Here is a 5245-nt window from a genome sequence, read left to right on the forward strand (position 1 = left end):
AGTCATCATTGTTGTTTGGTGGGCCCAGGCTGGATTTGAACCCGCCAGCTCAGGGGTACGCAGCTGGCGCTTTAGCCACCTGAGCCACAGGCGCCGAGCCTAAACTTCTTACAGGTCTTAACTCTAGGCACATGTATTCATGCAAGGATATCTAGCCCAGGGATGCCATTTTAAAAGAAAAAAACTGACTCAGTGCCTGTAGTACAGTGGTTAGGGCACTGGCCACGTGCACTGAGGCTGGCGGGTTCAAACCCCGCCTGGGCCAGCTAAACGACAATGATAACTGCAACAAGAAAATAGCTGGGTGTTGGGGTGGGCGCCAAGAGTTTGAGGTTGCTGTGAGCTGTGATGCCACTGCACTCTACCAAGGGCCACATAGTGAGACTCTTGTCTCAAAAAAAAAAAACAAACCCAAAAAATAACAAAAAAACTGTTCTTTGACCATCTTCTCAAAGAATCATTAATTCATATCCGAAAACTGGGGGAAGCAGACCTTTGGAAATTCTTTGTTCAGGAGCATGATGAGTCTGAGCAGTTACAATCCACAGTATCTGATTTGCTTCAGAATCTGCCTAGCAGTTACAACTGCTGGGGGTAGGGAAGCATCTTCTCTGCATTTGAGTAGCTCCGGAACTATGTAGGACTTAATGCTTGAACTGCTTTATGAGGTCAAAGGCAGAGCCCTTAATATAGAGGTGTTTGTGTCTCCTGCTTTCCAGAAATAAATATTTATTAAATAATAACTTTACTGAGGATGCATATCAAAGAGAGGAGAGAGTGGTACCTGTTGGTAGATTTTATCCGCAAGATTTTATGCTCCTGCATAACTGGAATTATGCACAGTGCATGGTGGCTCACACCTGTAATCCTCACTCTGGGAGGCTGAGGCAGGTGGATTGCTTGAGTTTAGGAGTTCAAGACCAGCCTAAGCAAGAGTGAGTCCCATCTCTACTAAAAATAGAAAAATTAGCTGAGCAGGGTGGTGGGTGCCTGTAGTCCCAGCTTCTTGGGAGGCTGAGGTGGGAGGATTGCTTGAGCCCAAGAATTTGAGGTTGCTGTGCGTTATGATGATGCCACAGCACTCTACCCAGAGTGACTGAGTGAGACTCTGTCTCTTATCTATTATGTATTTATTTATTTATTTTTTGAGAATAGACAATAGCTAGATTAATGTGGGTTCCACTTTTAATTTATACAATTAGAAACAGAATAATCCTACCTACAGAGATGGCCTATAATGTATAACTCATATATTTGAATCTATTTTCATCACACACCACCCCACATGGGCAGATGTACAGAAATTGCTTAATATATTGTTAACCTCCAAAGAGCATCACATTGTCCTTGAAAAAGTTCAAGAAAAAACAAAACAAAAAAGAAAAAGCTCAAGAATAGGCTGACCAATTGCATGAGGAAGACCCAAACAACTAAGTGAAAAGTACAGCCGATTTAGGCATCCCAACATATGACCCCAGCTGGGACTCAAACAATGGAGATAGGAGTAAGATTCAACATTTTTGAGACTATATCCTGACTGGACTTAGGAAATTAGTCCTCCCCAATTTTTTTTTAATTGGTTCTTTTTTTTTTGACTGGAGCCGGGTTTGAACCCACCACCTCCCGTATATGGGGCCAGTGCCCTACTCCTTTGAGCCACAGACACTGCCCAATGAGTTCCCCAAATTTAAAGCCTGAACAAGGTTCAGGAAATAAGGCAAGAAACAGATAAAAATCCATCAACCTTCCTTAAAAAAAGATTACAGAGACATATTAGAAATGTATTGATATAGATCCAGAAAGTCCGGATTAACATGGCCTTTGTTAGCCAGAGTATGCTAGTATCCAGCAAAAGTTACAGAAGTTAGAGGGGGTTCTCACTTCACCCGTATCTCATTTGATTGAAGTGGCTTATAAATAAGGTCTTTATAAACCGAAAATAGACTAAAGAATAGCAAAAGGAAAAAAAAAAGATGTAAAATAAAACAGGCAAAATTTTTGGTAGCAGTTCTGACAGAAAACTCTCAGGGGTCCTCTCCATGGCGACCACTGTCCCCCAAAGCAAAAAGATTAAATGAAAAAATTCCCTTGCCAGGTGTGGTGGCTCATGCCTGTAATCCTAGCACTCTGGGAGGGCAAGTTGGGAGGATTCCTTGAGCTCAGGAGTTTGACACCAGCCTGAGCAAAAGTGAGACTCCCTCCCCTCCCCATCTCTACTAAAAATAGAAAAAACTAGCTGGGCATTGTGGACAGCACCTATAGTTCCAGCTACTTGGAGGGCTGAGGCAAGAGAATCGCCTGAGCCCAAGAATTTGAGGTTGCTATGAGTGATAACCCCATGGCACTCTACCCAGAGTGACAGAGTGACAAAAAAGTAAGAAAAAATTCCCTTAAAAAGGGACCAATGTGCCTATTGCAAGAAAAAGGATCACTGGGAGAAAGATTGTCCTAAGTTATAGCGAGCCTGTTAAAACAGTTGATGAGGGCAGCGTCTGTAGCTCAAAGGAGTCAGGTGCCGGCTCCATATGCTGGAGGTGGTGGGTTCAAACGCAGCCCCTGCCAAAAATGGCAAACCCCCCCCCCACCAAAAAAAATGAAAAAAAAAACAAAAAACGGTTGATGAAACTAAATAGGGAAGATATGGAATAATGCGACCAAAGGCTCCTCAGAATCCACAGGTATCCCAGTTGGTGGTTAATATCTCTTGCCAGAAGCCCTGGGTAACCATAAAAGGGAGAGAAAAATTGGTCAATTTCCTGATCAAATTGGTACCAGCCACTCTGATCTATTTTTTTTTTCTTTTGAGACAGAGTCTCACAATGTCACCCTGGGTAGAGTGTTATGACATCACAGCTCACAGCCACCTCAAACTCCTGGGCTTAAATGATTCTCTTGTCTCAGCCTCCCAAGTAGCTGGGATTACAGGCACCTGGCCCAATGCCAGGATATTTTTAGAGACAAGGTCTCACTCTGGCTCAGGCTGGTATCAAATTGGTACCAGACACTCAGATTTTTTTTTTCTTTTGAGACAGAATCTCAAGCTGTTGCCCTGGTTAGAGCGCCGTGGCATGTGGCATCACAGCTCACAACAACCTCTAACTCCTGGGCTCAAGCAATTCTCTTGCCTCTGCCTCCCAAGTAGCTGGAACTACAAGCACCCACCACAATGCCCGGCTATTTTTTGGTTGCAGCCATCATTGCTGTTTGGCAGGCTGGGGCTGGATTCAAACCCGCCAGCTCAGGTGTATGTAGCTGGCGCCTTAGCCACTTGAGCCACAGGTGTCGAGCCTGACTCTATTCTCTTCTATCTTACTTTTCCCAGGAATCCTCTCTCACAAGCAGAAGCTCCTTGAGATTCACAACCATTCATAAAAGAAAAAACCAATGAAGAGAGTTACCCAAGAGAAGACTGACAGGTAGACTTGACCATGATGTTGCAAGTCCTCCCAATTTTTTATTACTTGCTGGTTTTTGTTGACACTTTAGAATGAGTTAAAGGTTTTCCTACCAAGTCTGGATGGACAACAGAAATCACTAAGGCCCTTTTATTTTATGTTTTTATTTTTGAGACAGAGTCTCACTCTGTTGCCCCAGGTAAAGTGCTGTGGTATCAGCCTACCCATAGCAACCTTAAATTCCTGGGTTCAAGCGATCCTCCTGCCTCAGCCTTCCAAGTAGCTGGGACTATAGGCACCTGCCACAACACCGGGCTTATTTTCCAATTCTTAGTAGAGGAGGGGTGTCTTGCTTTTGCTCAGGCTAGTCTCAAACTCCTGAGCTCAAGAAATCTTCCCACTTCCCACTTCGGCCTCCCAGACTGCTAGCATTACAGCCATGAGCTACCTCCTGCAACCTACTAAGGCCCTTTTGAAAGAAATTATTCCTGGCTCTAGACTTCCATCAACACTCCAAAGTGATAACAGAACAATCTTTATTGCCAAAATCACTCAAGAAATACCAAAGATTGTAGAAATTGATTAGAAACTGTATTCATCATAGAGACTCTAGTCTTTGGAGAAAATGGATTAGATAAATCAAACCTTAATAAAAACCCTAAAATTTGTCAAAAGATCACATTAACTTGGGACAAAGTGTTATCCCTTACCCTTCTGAGAATTCAGGTAGCCCCCCAAATAAGTTGACAACTGGCCCCTTGGTGATTTTATATGAGAGACCATTCCTGAGAGCCTTTAGCCAGCACTTATCCAATGATTTTCTACCCCCCAAGATAGAGAGCAGAAAACATCTTCTCTAGTCTGGGCGACAGAGTAAGTCTCTGTCTTAAAAAAGTAAAATTAAATTTAAAACGTCTTTGTATAGGCCTTTAATTTAAAATTTTAACCCTTAGGTACTCCTTGTATACCCCTTAGTTATATCTTTGACTGCAGAGACAAAGAAAAAAGTCCTTGGGCTTATGATTGCTTAAAAACAGATAGACAACGGGAGACACATATTTGTTAAGTATTTTTACCATGCTCTTCTTGGTCCCTAACAGATCTGAAGTAGCTCATTAGACTAGTAACGAAGAGAATTTTGGACAAAGACTCCATCTGGCAAACCCCAAAACAGTATCTCCCAGGGGAAATCACAGATAGAGAAGCCTGCTCCTCTGGGCACACCCCACTTCCCTGGTGGAGAGGGACAGTTCATCAACACGTACTTTGTTTTTTGTTTTTTTTCCCAACTCCTGGGCTCAAGTGAGTCTCCTGCCTCAGCCTCCCAAGTAGCTGGGACCACAGGTGCCTGCCACAGCACCTGGCTATTTTTTGGTTGCAGCCATCATTGTTGTTTTGGTGGGCTTGGCTGGATTTGAACCCGCCACCTTAGGTGTATGTGGCTGGTGCTTTAGCCATTTGAGCCACAGGCACCAAGCCTCAACATGTACTTTGAAACCTATCCATAACTTTAAAAATGATTGCCAATAAAACTATGTTAGGAATATCTGCTCAGCAAAATCTCTTTAAACTCCTTAGTTCAAGTGGTTCTTTTTTTCTTATTATAACATTTTATTATAAAAATAATACATGATCTTTATGGAAAAAGAAAATAAAAATCACTAATAACAGGCGGCACCCATGGCTCAGTGAGTAGGTCGCTGGCCCCATATCCTGAGGGTGGTGGGTTCAAACCCAGCCCCAGCCAAACTGCAACAAAAAAATAGCCAGGTGTTGTGGTGGGCACCTGTAGTCCCAGCTACTCAGGAGGCTGAGGCAAGAGAATCACCTAAGCCCAAGACCTGGAGGTT

The sequence above is a fragment of the Otolemur garnettii genome, unplaced genomic scaffold, assembly GCF_000181295.1.
Source record: "Otolemur garnettii isolate 467f Iridium unplaced genomic scaffold, OtoGar3 scaffold00057, whole genome shotgun sequence".
Classification (NCBI taxonomy): Eukaryota; Metazoa; Chordata; class Mammalia; order Primates; family Galagidae; genus Otolemur; species Otolemur garnettii.